This window comes from Aquarana catesbeiana, linkage group LG12 (assembly GCF_042186555.1).
Source record: "Aquarana catesbeiana isolate 2022-GZ linkage group LG12, ASM4218655v1, whole genome shotgun sequence".
Taxonomy (NCBI): domain Eukaryota; kingdom Metazoa; phylum Chordata; class Amphibia; order Anura; family Ranidae; genus Aquarana; species Aquarana catesbeiana.
This window is the reverse complement of record NC_133335.1, coordinates 18,479,024-18,497,125: the sequence shown is the minus strand read 5'-3', so window position 1 is coordinate 18,497,125 and position 18,102 is coordinate 18,479,024.

Sequence of the window (18,102 nt, the reverse complement as noted above, 5' to 3'; positions counted from 1 at the left end):
AAGAACTAACATGTAATATATTGTAGTTTACAAGTCTGTAGATGTTGTGGCTGCATTAGTGTTCTATTTTCCAGGCTGAGAACATTTTTTGTAAGTACAGAAAAAGGAAGTTTTATAGTAGTCAGCTTGTAAGGACAAGAATACAACAGGTATATCTCCCCGTATTTTAAATAGATGCGTTACACACAGAGTGATATATTTCAAGCATTTCTCTCTTAATTTTGATGATTAAGGCTTACAGCTTGTGAAAACCCAAAATTTAGTATCTCAGAAAATTTGAATATTACATAAGACAAATAAAAAAAGATTTTTAATACAGAAATGTTGGCTTACTGAAAAGTATTTCCATGTACAGTATACAGTGAGGGGAAAAAGGTATTTGACCCCCTGCTGATTTTGTACCTTTGCCCACTGACAAAGAAATGATCAGTCTATAATTTTAATGGTCAGTTTATTTTAACACTGAGAGACAGAATGACAACAAAAATATCTAGAAAAATGCATTTCAAAAAAATTATAAATTGATTTGCGTTTTAATGAGTGAAATAAGTTATTTGACCCCTTCGCAAAACATGACTTAGTATTTGGTGGCAAAACCCTTGTTGGCAATGAGAGGTCAGACGTTTCTTGTAGTTGGCCACCAGGTTTGCACACATCTCTGGAAGGATTTTGTCCCACTCCTCTTTGCAGATCCTCTCCAAGTCATTAAGGTTTAGAGGCTGATGTTTGGTAACTCGAACTTTCAGCTACCTCTGCATTTTTTCTATGGGATTAAGGTCTGGAGACTGGCTAGGCCACTCCAGGACTATAATGTGCTTCTTCTTGAGCCACTCCTTTGTTGCCTTGGTCGTGTGTTTTGGGTCATTGTCATGCTGGAATACCCATCCCCGACTCATTTTCAATGCCCTGGCTGAGGGAAGGAGGTTCTCACCCAAGATTTGATGGTATATGGCCCCATCCATTGTCCCTTTGAAACAGTGAAGTTGTCCGGTCCCTTTAGCAGAAAAACACCCCCAAAGCATAATGTTTCCACCTCAATGTTTGACGGTGGGTGAAATAAATTACTAAAATAATAAATATTGTCTGTGTGGTGGCTATGGATTCCCTCTGTTTATTCCATATATGTATTAACTTGTCTATTCCTATAGTTAGCTAGTCTTTTAAAACTCTGATAATGTTACTGTTGATAGTACAATGATATAAGGGTTAGTTATGAAAACAAACACACTGCTTAGTAAAACAACGTCTTATTTATTTCCCAAGAAAATAGGGAATGCTAACATAAAAAAACACTAAAGAAGAATATTACAGATCATATAACAAAAGAACATCAAAGATACTTGTGTCCATGAATCAGATATCTGACCTGGGTCATCTTCAGTGATAGCTGGCCCTTTGATGTTATGTAACAGGACATTTGAATTTGCATCTCTTCAGGGGGTCTTCCTCTACCACTATACCTCCATCAAGGGGGCTGCGATGAATTCCCTTTCATGATTCCTTATTAAGAACACCCTGCTGGGTCAACTTGCAACTTCCAACTTGGGCCACCTGGCTGTATCAACCAGGAAGTAAAACTCCAGAAATATGATATTAAACCTTGTTGACTTCCAACAGTGGTGATGGTGTTCTTGGGGTCATAGGCAGCATTCCTCCTCCTCCAAACATGGCGAGTTGAGTTGATGCCAAAGAGCTTGATTTTGGTCTCATCTGACCACAACACTTTCACCCAGTTCTCCTCAGAATCATTCAGCTGTTCATTAGTAAACTTCAGACGGTCCTGTACATGTGCTTTCTTGAGCAGGGGGACCTTGCGGGTGCTGCAGGATTTCAGTCATGGCGTAGTGTGTTACCAATTGTTTTCTTGGTGACTATGGTCCCAGCTGCCTAGAGATCATTGACAAGATTCTCCCGTGTAGTTCTGGGCTGATTCTTCACCGTTCTCATGATTATTGAAACTCCGTGAGGTGAGATCTTGCATGGAGTCCCAAACCGAGGGAGATTGACAGTTATTTTTTTGTTTCTTCCATTTGCGAATAATCGCACCAACTGTTGTCACCCTCTCACCAAGCTGCTTGGCGATGGTCTTGTAGCCCATTCCAGCCTTGTGTAGGTCTACAATCTTGTCCCCGACATCCTTGGACAGCTCTTTGGTCTTGGTAATAGTGGAGAGATTGAAATCTGACTGCTTCTGTGGACAGGTGTCTATTTATACAGGTAACAAGCTGAGATTAGGAGCACTTCCTTTAAGAGGGTGCTCCTAATCTCAGCTCATTACCTGTATATTGAGAACTAGAAAATAATGAGGCCTGTCTCAACCTGAAGTAGAAACACCAAGATGTCTCCATCTCTAAAGGCTATGCGAGAACAAAAGAAGTGGGGGTTGGGACTTTACATTAAGGCATGTTGGTGTGTATAATGATATATAGAATAAACATAAATAAGTTGAATGTCACAATCCCCTAGGGGCACATCGTAATAGATGTTAATAATTATAATAAAACCGATAGCAATGAAACGTTTATGATACAAAATGTAATAATAAAGAGTCAATATATAATAATAATAATAATAATAGATTTAATAGCGAATGATTGATTAGAGAACATGATTTGTGACAGTAAATAATAAGCGATCAAATACATACAAATATTTTTTTTTCTCTCTTCTCTTTTCTATGGGGAATAGTGGATCCCTATAGACTACATGATAATTTATCTATCTATTAATTTTTAGTTCATTCATGCATCCAACTCCTGATGATTGGCAAGAGGCCATGAAAGGCGTTGAGTGTTCATCCATGGATGCCAAATACAAGTTTGCCCTGGTAACTGTATCATATTACAACCTGTATCAATTTCATATACCATGTTGATCATGTATGAATTATTTGTATGTATTTGATTGCTTATTTACTTTGTCACAAATCATGTTCTCGAATCAATTATTCTCTATTAAATCTATTATTATTATATATTGACTCGTTATGATTAAATTTTGTATCATAAGCGTTTCATTGCTATCGGTTTTATTATATTTATTAACATCTATTACGATGTGCCCCTAGGGGATTGTGACATTCAACTTATTTATGTTTATTCTATATATCGTTCTACACACCAACATGCCTTAATGTAAAGTCCCAACCCCCACTTCTTATGTTCTCTCATTACCTGTATAGAAGACACCTGGGATCAAATACTTATTTCACTCACTTAAAATGCAAATCTATTTATAACTTTTTTAAATGCGTTTTTTCTGGATATTTTTGTTCTGTCTCTCATTGTTAAAATAAAAACTTTCAATAAAACTATAGACTGATTATTTCTTTGTCAGTGGGCAAAGGAACCAAATTAGCAGGGGATCAAATACTTTTTTCCCCTCAATGTAGTATGTACCCGATACTTGGTCGGGGGTTCCTTTTCCATGAATTACTGCATCAATGCGGTGTGGCTTGGAGGCAATCAGCCTGTGGCACTGCTGAGGTGTTATGGAAGCCCAGGTTGCCCGGGTTGGTATCCAAGCTCACACAGCTGCCTCTTTAAGTCCACCTCTTATGTGTTTTTGCAAATATCAAACCACAAATTAACTAAACATATATATTGTCCAGATCTATTTAAAGTCATTTTTTCAACTTTCCATCTACTAAATCTTCTGCTCTTGTTGTTTTAACTTTGGATAGTAAAAATTTTTTTTCTGCCGGTAAATGCTTATACAGCCCTCTTCCTGTTTCTTGTCTGGTCATTAGCCTAGGCTTATGACATCATGCACTGCTTTCTCTTTGAATCTTGTGAGAGTTTGCCAGGAAGGGAGTGGAGATGAGTCATAAGAAGGCCAATGAGAGCTGCAGAGCTGGAGGTGTGCCTCCTGTGTAAATCCAGGAAGTGAACAGGCAGCAGCTTCAGCTGCCCACAGTTAAAATGGATGCAGCCAGACTCAGTGGTGGCCGATTTCTGCAGCATGTTTGCATACCTCCCAACATTTTGAGATGGGAATAAGGGACACCTACTAACAAATGTATGTAGGCATAGGACAAGCCCCCACCACCACCACACCCCCTTAAAGGAGAATTTACCAAAAAAAAAAAGTTAATTAAATCCACAAGGACTTTTTTTTACCACTACTATTCACTTATATTGTCTTTTAAAATGTACAAATGCAGCAATTTGGAAATGAGATGAAAGGTTTAGCGCTGGGAAACACTTTTTGAAAGATAAAAAGTGCATTTTATATACAACTATATAGATCAGACCAAAATGAGGGACAAATGAGGTGAAATGAGGGACAGTCCCTCCAAATCAGGGACAGTTGGGGATCTATGTATTTGGCAAGTACAAAATTGGAGTATTTATAAAATAATATGCAAAGTGGTTGGAGGGAAGCTTCAGAATGGGAAAGATATTTTTATTACAAATTATGTGACTGCAGTTCCTCTTTAATAAGTGTCCAATATAGTCCCCGCACTATTGTGCTGGTGCAGTCTTTCAATCACTTTGTGCAACCACTTCTCTATCTCTGGTGCAAACACTTCTGAAGATGTCCTGTGGGATGGGCGAAACACGTTAGGCTGAGTCCACTAGTGATTTCACATCCGGCCTGTGGAGTGAACAACATTCTGGCTCTTATGGGTTTGGCAATTTAATTTGTCATATTAACCTTTTTAAGTGAGTGTAACCAATTTTGTGTGGCTTTTTACAATAGAGAGAAATATCCTTTTATATGTGAGAGGAATACCAAGTACTAAATAGGAGGAGTGGTGGAAAGAGGAGAGGAATAAAGGAGAGTACACCCAAGAAGCCCACGTGAGCCAGAGAATATCCTGCATTACAAGCACTTAAAGTGATTACAATATACGGAATTTTTTTAGTTAATTTGTGGCTTGATATTTGCACATAAGAGGTGGATTTAAAGGGAAAGCGCTGTGAGTTTCGATACCATTGACTAAGGTTATAGAGCCTTTGTTTTTGGGGGAGGGGGTTTATAACTTTTTTTCACCATTTTTACTTTTATCACTTTTATAATTTTTCAGAGGGGAATATCACAATCCTAGCGTGGGTAGATAGAGATATATGTCATTTACCAGTCTGTAGATGTTGTGGCCATGTTAGTTTTCTTTTTTTTTTGCAACAAGGACTCCGTGTTTCTGGCACATTGAAAAGGTATATCCACCCCCCATTGTAATGGAGATGAATAGAGGAAAACCATTTTGTAGACCAAATCGGAAGAGATCAGGTGACCGCTACGACTCCATCCATAGATAAAGTGGAGTGAGTGAGTGTAGCCACCCAAAAATTGATGTAGCAATCAATCATTTCTCAGCAAAAGTCAAGGTCTAGTCTGACCCCCTCCCGCTTATCCATGTTGGTTCAACTTGATGGGCAACCTCATTGACCAAAAGGCATTGTAGGAGGCGGCGGACCAACTCTGGATTATTTTTTTCTAAGGGGTCGCTAGAATGAGGCATCGAAGTTGATGGGGAAATAACGGCGAGGAGTTCCATCACTACTGCTGCCCTGAAATGATATAAATCAAGGAAAAAGGTAGTATGGTTGAACAATGGAGTGGGCCCACATCCCAATTAATCTAGAGAATGGAGAGAACTCCCCCCTATGGGACTTTAATGGCCCAAATGACAATAGGTCCAGATAAATTATGAAAAAGTTATAGAAAATTTATTGAAAATATAAAAACAATGAAAGTGTCTGATAACATCAAAGGTCAACATGAATACAAGGGAACATAGAAGCTCTAGAGCAGTGGTTCTCAACTCCTGTCCTCAGGACCCACTAACAGGCCAGATTTTAAGTATTACCTTGGGGAGATGCAGACTAGAATACTGCAATCACTGAACAGCAAATGATATCACCTGTGATGTATTTCAGTTATCTTGCAAACCTGGCCTGTTAGTGGGTACTGAGGACCGGAGTTGAGAACCACTGCTCTAGAGGGGGTCACATGACTACCGTGATGAGAGCCACCATGGCAGAACATGCAGACCACACCCGAAATGATATAAGAGGATGTTAATTACCTTGGTTGTTTTGAGTGAGTGTTTAGAAAGTAACTCCACTTTTGTTGTGAAAAAAACCCCTCCCCTCTGGACGATCTACATTGCAGGGATTGTAACAAACTTTGAAAAGCAGCTGGGAATGTTTATTAACAACATTGCTCAGCCCTGAAACACTAAAATAAAAAGAAACGTTGTTTCTTTTTGTATATTTCTGTTTCTTCATGTGCAGATCAAAGGGATGAACAAATGTTCCTCTGTTTATTCCCTTAATAACCCTTAATTTACTCTAATCAGCCTTAATTAACTCATTATTCTCCTTTAATTATTATTTTCCTGCTTTGTTTTTTTTTTTTTTTTGTTCACGTCTATTTTATAAACGATAAACAATTAAAACTTTTTTTTTTGTTTGCTTTGTTAGTGAATATTTTTACACATATATATTAACATATATTTACACATTTCACATTAAAAAAGCACTAAATTAAAAACAAAATTAATTTATTTAATTTGTAAATAACTTTTTATAATTGGTATTGAGTACTTAAAAAAAAAAAAAAAAGTATCGGTACTTGTACTCATTGTAAAAAAAATGGTATTGGTGCATCCCTCGTCTGCATTATTTCCCAAAAATTACATGGTCCTATTTTCCATCCACCTGGCGGATCGGATGAAAAGACTCGCGGATTTGGCAGATCGGATGTCGGCAGGATGTCAGCGCTGACATTCGCTGCTCCATAGAGATGAATAGAGCGTCAGATCAGGTCCACCTGAAAAACTGACAGGTGGAACTGATCGGACAGCCTGGGTGAAAGGGGCCTTAAATGGTATACAGTGCATGTCTGGGATAGGGCAGCAGGGGGCGCTCCTGCATATAGTTTCCTCTGTACTAGTTTTTCTCAATCAGGGTTGCTCCAAGGTTGCTCGTAGTTGCTTGAGCAATGTCTGTTTCTTAAATATGTAACCACTGCCAGCAATCATGAATGACCTTTTTAACTTTTAGGCCACTTTCACACGGGGCGGACTGCAGCTGTGATCCGCTTTCTCAGCAGGGGATCTGTTTGCTGACACAGACCGTTCTCTATGAGCGGCCGAATGTAAATGGACCGCCTATCCGTTTACACCCGACTGCCATCTGATCCCATCCGCTGGACGGAAGATGATCGGATTGGATGTAGTGGGGTGTAAATGGACACATGTCCGTTTACATGCGCCGCACCATAGAGAAGAAAGGAGGTTCCGATCGGATCCGCCTGAAAAACGGACAGGCGGACCCGATCGAAACGTCTATGTACAAGGGACCTAAAGGGGGCATTCTTTCCACTGACCATCAGTGTAATGGAGCCCTTTTCTCACTGACCACGGGTAAGTTGGCCCTTCTCCAAATCACCGCCAATGTAAAGGGGGCCCCTAACACTAATGTACCGACAGCTGAGGATATGGTAATTCTTAGCAGAGGTTCCTGAAGGTCATTCGAGGGATTCCTCTTTGGTACAAAAGTTTGAGGAAGGCTCATTTACTGTTTTTCAGCTGCCCAGGATGCAGAGGTGTTTCGTGCAGGGAATACAAATACATTTCTGATCGGCGCCCCGGACCCACTCTCCATTCACACCTGGGCATTCCGGAACTGCGGGCGCTGCTGCCCGCGATCCCAGAATCGCGGCGAAACCCGGGGCGCGTTTGCAATGCAATTCCTTCTAAAGGCACCCCAATCACGGTGTGATTTTGCTGCAGTTGTTGCCTGATAAATCACGGCAAATCGCAATGCGCAACACCGTCGCCCCAAAAGCAGCCCCTGCTCCTTTTTGAGCAACATGTTTTGCGCCATTTTGACAACCGCTGCAAAGTCGCACCTCGATTGGGGTGCCATTATAGGTAGTGGCATCACAAATGCGTCCTGCGTTTTGCTGCGATTCTGGAATCGCTGTCAGAATCGCTCGCGGTTTCGGAAACGCCCAGGTGGGAATGGAGCCTAGAGATCTGTGTAGCCGTCCGCCAACATGGAACACCTTGGCATCCTGGGCAAATGAAGACGGGCCCTTTGCACGGGGGAACGGATCGGAACGCCCATGTGAATGAGGCCATGCAGTATGGAAACTGATCAGTATCCGGGGGGACCCCAGTATGGTACTTGGATGGCTTTTTTTTTTTGTTTCCAATCTTTTTTATTGAAGTTTGAACAGTACAGAAAGGAGTAGTTCCAAATTACAAGGCAAAATGGACCATACACAATTGAAGACATATGCCTCATTACAGAATGAATTACAGCAATGCTAACAATCCCTGAGTTCTTCATAATATGGCATAGAAGAGAATCTTCAGAGTGAGAGGGGTCCCCTTTAGGGGGATCTATAGACGCCATGATCTCTCTAATCAGTCTATCAACCAAATAATAAACTATATTTGATCCTTTCCCCCCCGGAGGGAGGAAAAGAACCCAGGGCGGTCAGCCAACAATCACATGACTCCCTCGGGTGAGCCGAAAGGGCCATGCATGAAGAAGGAGAAGAGCATGGAAGAGAAGAGAAGAGGAAAGGAAAAAGCAGCGAGCACTCCCATTAGCCCCAATGGGCTTCAGAACGTGTTTAACCTCTTGCCTACCGGGCACTTTCACCCCCTTCCTGCCCAGGCCAATTTTTAGCTTTTAGTGATGTCACACTTTGAATGACAATTGCGTGGTCATACAACACTGTACCCAAATGAAATTTGTATAATTTTGTTTTGAGAGCCAGATAGAGCTTTCTTTTGGTGGTATTTAATCACCAATGGTTTTTTTATTTTTTGCTTTTTACATTTAAAAAAAAGACCTTTTTCCTTTGTTTCTTTTTTATAAAATTTTGCATATAAGTAACTTTCCTTCTTCACTGATGTGTGTTGATGAGGGTGCAGTGATTGGGCACTGATGAGGCGGCACTAATAGGCAGCACTGATTGGCACTGTTGGGGCTGCACTAATCGTCAGTGCCCGGATCATTGGTGTGCACCGCAGAGCACAAACACACACGCATGTATACCAGCGGAGCCGTGGACGGTGTCAGTAGAGCAGAGATTGGTGGCAGTAGTTTTTATTTTTATTATTTTTTAAGTAATTTTTTTACAATTGTATTTTTTTATTATTTTTTTACAATATTATTTATTTATTGTTTTGTACAATTTCTTTAGGAGCCTTGTTGAGGGGCTTTGGTGAAATATCGGGGGTCTAAACTGAGAGGCACTTCCCCAGTCCTTTTCTCTACAGCCTCAGCTGCACTGGACAGTGAACGAATGGGAAGTGCTCCTTGCTGGGAGGCTTCCTGTTTATTCACAAATTGAAGTACAGTAAACATAGTTCACTATGCTTCAGTTATGAATGAACAAAGGAGCGATCACTGAACAGATCACTCACTGTGTTCATTCATTCATTCATTCATCCATCCTGAAACATCCCACATCAGCTGGCAGGAGAGGAGGGAAGCTGGCAGCACCACAGGAGGGAGATGGGACACCAGTAAACGGGGGCAATCAGCACCGCACAGGGTGATTAGGGTGTGCCCAAGCACACCCAGCACACCCTGTGCACACGTGTAAATGTGTACTGTCACAGGATTGACAGTTATCGGCTTTCCTTTTCTCACATAGTGACATTGATGAGAAAAGGAAATGCCTATTACCAGAATTTGTTTACATGGGATCAGCTGTGATTGGACACAGCTGATCTTTTAAAGGGCCGATGTGGTTGGCTCTCTACCTCAATCTGTGATCATCTGTTTTCAAAGGACACAGCCATCGCAGAACGCGCCCCAGTGGGGCGGGGTTCTGGGAGGACATCAATAGACACCCTCCCAGAACTGGACAACTGTGTTGTAGCCGTCTTTCGGCTATAGTGCGATTGACAAGTGGTTAAGAAGTAGAACCTGTTAAATATTTAAATCAGGGGTCCCATGTTTTTTGAAATACCGACATCCTGCCCCGAAGAATGGCAGAGTGGCGTTCGTTAATCATAATCCACCAAAGTTTGGCCTTTAGAAGGTCAAATGGTACTGTAGGAGATTTCCATGATCTAGCAACAGTAATTCTTTGCCGCTACCATGTTTCACGAAAAACCGGGTCTTAAATTGATTTTGGCTGCAAAAAGAAAAGACGCTAGGGCTTATTTTCAGGGGATGTCTTATTAGTATCATTTTAATCCCCAAAAAACATCTTGGTTAAAGTGCTTATAGGACTACGTAGTCCGTTTTGTGGGAGGATTGTGGTGGTGCAGGGTGTCGCCCTTTGTGGCTGTTTTATGGGAAGTACCTTTTTTTTTTTTTTTTTTACAGCACCCTGGGCGCTCATGTGACCTGCCTGAGCTTTTCTTCTCTGCTCTGAGAGTCCCACTGACATCATCAGCCCGCTCCGAGCACTGCAGAGGGAGGGGCCGCAGATGTCAGCATGAAGGAGAGAAGACCTCTGGCGGGTCAGCGGCGGCTGTGAATGGGGTATTTTGCTGGGGGGGGGGGGTTGGGCACAATGCACCTTATGCCAGTGTGGTTGTTTTACAAAGCGGATTACATTTTTTTTCTAATGAACTTTATTAGGGCTTATTTTTGGGGTAGGGCTTATATTGCAGCCCTCCTTAATAATCACGCTAGGTCTTATTTTCGGGGAAATACGGTATAAAGATGAATACTATCAAGCGTTGAATGGGCCTCGAGGCTCCCTGCTCAGGGCGGCCAAGTAGTCCCTGCTGTGGAGACTTGCCAGGTTTATCCCTGTGAGAGGGCATGTAAAGTTATAGGGGCAGATCCAAAATCTAGGGACTCTCTGGCACATCCACCAAGTAATGGTAAGCCGTACCTTCCTGGCCACAACCCCTGAGACAGACGGGGGGAAGCCCCCGGCACCCACTGGGCAACCCTGGCAGGGACCATGTACCACTGCAACAGAACCCTTGATTAGAGATGTAGTGATAATAGATTTAGCAGTATCCCGAGCCAGCCTATGCCATTCCGCTACATCATAGGCTTCCCCCAAGTCCTGCTCCCATCTTTCCATGTAAGGGAGTTTAGTATGGCTTTTCCCCTTTTACTCATATATTTTATTTCCAGTCCCTATCTCATTCAACATTGAGACTGGCATAGAGGGAAATGATCTGAACTTTGTGCTGAGCTGCTGGAAATGGATTGTGTTCATGTGGGGATATATGTACAAAAAGAAGGGATGTACAGGGCCTATGGTGCATTGTATATGATAGGAGTAAGCATGGGTGGACAGGATACAGGGAGTATGTGATTATGGTGGTGGTGGGGGGGGCATGGGTATGGGTGCAGTGTATATATATATATATATATATATATATATATATATATATATATATATATATATATATATATTATGAAGGATGTAGAGACAATGTAAGATGGGAACAGAGTAGTATACAGACAGTATGGAGTGTATGTGTACAAAATACTAAAATACAGACAGTATGGGGACATTTATGGATAGTAGGAAGGGTGTACAGTACTGGGGATGTCTGTATAATATAACATAGTTTACATAGTAGGTGAGGTTGAAAAAAGACACAAGTCCATCAAGTCCAACCTATGTGTGTGATTATGTGTCAGTATTACATTGTATATCCCTGTATGTTGTGGTCATTCAGGTGCTTATCTAATAGTTTCTTGAAGCTATCAATGCTCCCTGCTGAGACCACCGCCTGTGGAAGGGAATTCCACATCCTTGCCGCTCTTACAGTAAAGAACCCTCTACGTAGTTTAAGGTTAAACCTCTTTTCTTCTAATTGTAATGAGTGGCCACGAGTCTTATTAAACTCTCTTCTGCGAAAAAGTTTTATCCCTATTGTGGGGTCACCAGTACAGTATTTGTAAATTGAAATCATATCCCCTCTCAAGCGTCTCTTCTCCAGAGAGAATAAGTTCAGTGCTCGCAACCTTTCCTCATAATATAAGCAATGGACAGTACTGGGGAATTAAAATAATGGGTTATGTGTGTACAGAATGGGGAAAGCAATTGTATGGGGGATGTACAGAGTCTATATACAGTATATTAGGGATGCATGTACAATATGGGGTATGTAAGGGGTGTATGCATGGTATATGGAGTGTATAGATTATTTATACAGCATTGTGTATTTAAAGAGTGTATGTACAGTATGGTGTTTTGGAAATGTTTGGAGTGTGCTTTCAGTGTGTGGGGGGGTGGGGGCCAAAGTAGAGTAGGAGAGGTGTATGGATAATGTGTACATGATTAGGGGTGGGGGGTATGGATGTGTACAATGTTTATGGATTATATGTAAAGTATAGAGGAGGGGGGGTTATGGATTATATCTACAGGGTAATAGTTTTTTATGGGAGGGTATATAATCTATATGCTTTATTGGTAGAGTCATAGTACGATGTATGGGAAGGTATGTACTGTAGTACTATCTGTACAGTGTGGGAGGGAGTTCTGATATGTATTGGAGGGTATGTAGTGTACTGTACTGGGCAAAACGTTTAGGCAGGTGTAAAAAAAATGCTGTAAATGAAGAACGCTTTCAGAAATAGAAGTGTTAATAGTTTATTTTTATCAAGTAACAAAATGGAAAGTAAATGAACAAAAGAGAAATCCAAATCCAATCAATATTTGGTGTGACCACCCTTTACCTTCTTCCAGGCAGGGGCGGATCCAGAGTCTAGTCTCGGGAGGGGCACTGCCAGAAAATATATTTTTTTGGGGTACATCTATCGGGGAAATGGCTGGTGTTGGCGCTTCAATCATCACGGCACCATGGTTGTTATGGTGTCAGGATGATTGAAGCGCATTACTACTATTATTACATTGTTATAAAAAATTAAATAGTTTAACTCACCATAATGCAGAATCAGTGGGAGCCCCGAGTGTGTCACTTGCCACATCACCTGTCACCAGATGCATATTGTCACTTGCCACGTCGCCTGCCACATGTTGCAGATTGTCACTTGCCACATCGCCTGTCACCAGATGCAGATTGTCACTTGCCACGTTGCCTGCCACATGTTGCGGATTGTCACTTGCCACGTCGCCTGTCACCAGATGCAGATTGTCACTTGCCACGTCGCCTGCCACGTTGCTGATTGTCACTTGCCATGTCACTTGCCACATCGCCTGCCACATGTTGCAGATTGTCACTTGCCATGTCACCTGTCACCAGATGCAGATTGTCACTTGCCACCTGCTAAGGTGGTCTCTTGTGTCCCAGAGACAGGCAGTAGAGAGATGATGTAATCTCTCTGCTGCTGCAGCTGCCTGCATGGTGGGGGGGAACTGCAGGGATGCAGGGCGGGCGCTGGGCGGTGAGAGACGATGTCATCTCTCTGCTCCCCCGCCCGCCTGCTCCCTGATTGGCCAGCAGCCGCTCACAAACACATCGAGCGGCGGCTCTCTTACCTATGGAGCCGCCAGGCGGCTCTTTTACTCACGGAGCCGCCCAGCGGCTCTCTCACGGAGCCGCCCTGCGGCTCTCTCTCTCTCACGGAGCTGCCCTGCGGCTCTCTCTCTCTCACGGAGCCGCCCAGCGGCTCTTTTACTCACGGAGCCGCCCAGGGGCTCTCTCTCTCACGGAGCCGCCCAGGGGCTCTCTCTCTCACGGAGCCGCCCAGCGGCTCTCTCTCTCTCACGGAGCCGCCCAGCGGCTCTTTTACTCACGGAGCCGCCCAGCGGCTCTTTTACTCACGGAGCCACCCAGCGGCTCTCTCTCTCTCACGGAGCCGCCCAGCGGCCCTTCTACTCACGGAGCCGCCCGGCGGCTCTTTTACTCACGGAGCCACCCAGCGGCTCTCTCTCTCTCACGGAGCCGCCCAGCGGCTCTTTTACTCACGGAGCCGCCCAGCGGCTCTCTCTCTCTCACTCACGGAGCCGCCCGGCGGCTCTCTCACAGTGACAGTCACTCACCTGCATTTCTCGGAGGGGGCAATTGCCCCGTTGCCCCCCCCTGGATCCGCCCCTGCTTCCAGGTAGACTTGCACACAGCTGTTGAAGAAACTCGGCAGGTAGGTTGTTCTATGTATTGTACATCTTGGAGTACTAAACACAGATCTTCTGTGGATGTCAGCTGTCTCAAATCCTTCTGTCTCTTCATGTCATCCCAGAAAGACTCCATGGTGGTGAGATCAGGGCTCTGTGGGGGCCAAACCATCACTTCCAGGACTCCTTGTTCTTCTTTAAGCTGAAGATAGTTATTAACGACACTAGCTGTGTGTTTGGGGTGGTTGTCTTGCTGCAGGATACATTTGAGGTCAATCACGCACCTCCCTGATGGTAAGGCATGATGGATAGGTATCTGCCTGTATTTCTCAGCATTGAGGACAACATTGATCCTGACCAAATCTCCAACAACATTTGCAGAACGACAGCCTCAAACTTACAAGGAACCTCCACCTTGCTTCACAGTTGGCTGCAGACACTCACTATTGTACCGTTCTCCAGCCCTTCCCCCAACAAACTGCTTCCTGCTACAACCAAACATTTCACATTTTGACTCATCAGGCCAAAGCACCTGCTGCCATTTTTCTGCACCCCAGTTCCTATGTTTTTTGCATAGTTGAGTGGCTTAGACTTGTTTCCACGAGGTATGGTGGCTTTTTGGCCACAATTCTTCCATGAAGACCATTTATGGCCAGACTTCTCTGGACAGTAGATGGGTATACCTGGGTCCCACTGGTTTCTGTCAGTTCTGTGCTGATGGCACTGCTGGACATCTTCTGATGTGGAAGGGAAGTAAGCATGATGTGTCTTTCATCTGTTGCATTGAGTTTCCTTGGCCGACCACTGCATCAACGGTCCTCAACGTTACCTGACTGCTGCGTATACTGTCCTCAATGTTACCTGACCACGGCATCTATGCTCCTCAGTGCTACCCGACCACTGCGTCTACGGTCCTCAACGGCACCCGACCACTGCATCTATGGTCCTCAGCAGTACTCAACCACTGCGTCTTCGGTCCTCAATGGTACCCAACCACTGCATCTACGCTACTCATTGTTACCCGACCACTGCGTCTACGATACTCAACCCTACCCGACCACTGCGTCTAAGATCCTCAACCCTACCCGACCACTGAATCTACGATCCTCAGCGTTACCCGACTGTGTGCAAGTGTACCTAGAAAAATTGATGTTGGTTTGCAGCCAAAGAGTGGTCACACCAAATATTGATTTGATGAACATTTTTCTTCTGTTTGCTCATTTTGGAAAATTGATAAAAATAAACAATTGAATTATATATTTTTGAAAGCATTCTAACAGCATTTCTTCATACCTGCCTAAAACTTCTGCACAGTATCGTATATACAGTATGGGTTGAGTAATAATATGCGCACAAGGTATACAGTATATTGTACATGCCATATGTGTGAAGGAATCGTATCAGAGGGTGTGTAGTTTTGGGTACAGTATGGGAGGGTGTGTACTGTGCATAAAGTATGGGTGAAGTAATAGTATCAGAGGGTGTGTAGTTTTGGGTACAGTACGGGTGGGATAATAGTATGGGAGCGTGTGTACTGTGCATACATTATGGATAAGGTAAAATTATTTATGGGAGCGTATGTAGTGAATGTACAGTTTAGGGGAGAGTGATATGTCTAGGAAGGTATGGAGTGAACATACAGTATGGGGGGGGGGGGGGGGTATGTAGTGTATGGATAAAGGAATAGTATTGTGTGAGAAGATATGTAGTGTACTGTTTGTGTGGAGTAATAAGATCTATAGGAGGGTATGTGGTATATGTAAAATATAGGTAAAGTGATAATTTGTATGGAGAAAATATGTAGTGTATATACAGTATGGGTGGGGGGTAATCGTATGCATGGGGAGGTTTGTAGAGTAATAGTATGGGAGGGTAAGTTGTGTACGTACAATACGGGTGGGGTAATAGTATGCATGGGAAGGTAAGTAGTGTATGTACAATATAAGTAGAGTAATAGTATGTATGGGGAGGTAAGTATACATACAGTATGGGTGGAGAAATTGTACATAGAGGAGGGCATATAGTGTATGTACAGCATGGTTGGATTGATAGAATGTAGGGGGAGGTATGTTGTGTATGTACAGTATAGGCAGAGTAATATGGGAGGGTGTGTAGCATACGTACAGTATGGGTGGGGTAATGGTATTGTATAGGAAGATAAGTAGTTAATGTAGAATACGTGGAGGGTGTAAAGCATTTTGGGGAGGTATGTACAATATAGGGGGAGTAGTAGTATGTATGGGAGGATATGACTAGTGTATGTACAGTACGGGTGGTGTAAAATTATGGGGAAGGTAGTATATGTACAATAGGGGGTGGTGTAATAGTATGTATGGGAAGGTAAGTAGTATATGTAAAGTACAGGTGGTGTAATAGCATGTATGGGAAGGTAAGTAGTGTATGTACAGTACAGGTGGAGTAATAATTTGTATGGTAAGGTAAGTAGAGTATGTACGGTAGGGGTGGTGTAATTGTAATCTTATCTTTTCTTATCTCCTACTACTCTGCTCCTGTGCACAGCCCATGAATTCCTATGACTGGGAACTAGTGAGAAGTCTTCCTCACTAAATGACCACTCTGACAGACAATCTCAGTGAGAATTCAATGTAACATTTTAAGCCAAAACAAACAAGTAACATAGTAGCTATCTTATCTCCTGCATTCCCTGTCAGACAGATTGGTGAGTGAGAGAGCTGCAGCTGACAGAGGAAAGTTTTTATTGTGTGCACAGGGAGTTAACTCTTAATTAACCAGGACATACTTTTTTTTTTTACTACTTAACCCTTTCATTTCAACCTGTATAAGCACTATTTAACAGTTTCATTTCCTGTTGCATATTTCTATTTTAAATTATTTGCTGGAAACATTTTTTTAAAGCACATATACACATTGTTATCTTTAAGGATTTACTGTTAAAAATACATAGTTTAGGGTATATCTGTTTTATTGTAAATCAGTAAGAACTACAAATTACTGATGCATTATGAGAAAAAGGAAATGTATGCAAAAAAAACCCACACCCTTTATTTCTTTTGTAACTAACTCTAACATGCTTTGTACCAAAATTTGTATTTTAATGTTGCAGTAAATAGAACAAGCAGAAGAATAAAATGTATATGTTTTCCTCACATTATTGGTACTTTTGGTGTTCAAAATATTACTGATCAAACTTGAAAAAAAAAAAAAATTTTGATTTTTGCTTTTTTTCCCCTTAAAATGCAAGTAAATTTTAAAAATTCTCAGCGGACTTTGGGGTCACGGGAAAGCCCGGTTTGTCCCCCAAAACGACAATATATGTATCAATTCTTTATCATAAGTAATTACAAAGTTATAGACTCATGAACAGACACAGCAGAAATGTGAAATCTGGTCTGGTCCATAGGGGGTAATCAGGTGTGAGAGCTGAAGTAGGTATGAACGGTACAGGTGGAGTCATAGTATGTATGGGAAGGTAAGTAGCGTCTGTAGGGTACGTTTGCGCATCAAAGTCACTTTCATCACGCTGTGGCACTGGTGCATTTCTTTAACCACATGCCTACCAAGCACTTTTACCCCCTTCCTGCCCAGGCCAATTTTCATCTTTTCAGTGCTGTCACACTTTGAATGACAATTGCGCGGTCATGCAACACTGTACCCAAAAGAAAATTTTTAGCATTTGCTTCACACAAATAGAGCTTTCTTTTGGAGGTATTCAGTTACCGCTGGGGTTTTTATTTTTTGCTAAATATACGAAAAAAGACTGAAAAGTTTTAAGAAAAAAACATTTTTTCATAGTTTTTTGTAAAATTTTGCAAAAAAAGTAATTTTTCTCCTTCACTGATGTGCGCTGATGAGACGGCACTGATGAGGCTGCACTGATAGGCTGTACTGATGGGCACTGATGGGGCAGTACTGATGGGGTGGTATTGATGGGCACTGAAAGTCTGTACTGATGGGGCAATACTGATGGGCACTGATAGGCTGTACTGATGGGGGGGGGCAATGATGGGTACTGATAGGCTGTACTGATGGGCACTGATGGGGCGGTACTGATGGGTACTGATAGGCTGTACTGATGGGCACTGATAGGCTGTACTGATGGGCACTGATAGGCTGTACTGATGGGCACTGATAGGCTGTACTGATGGGCACTGA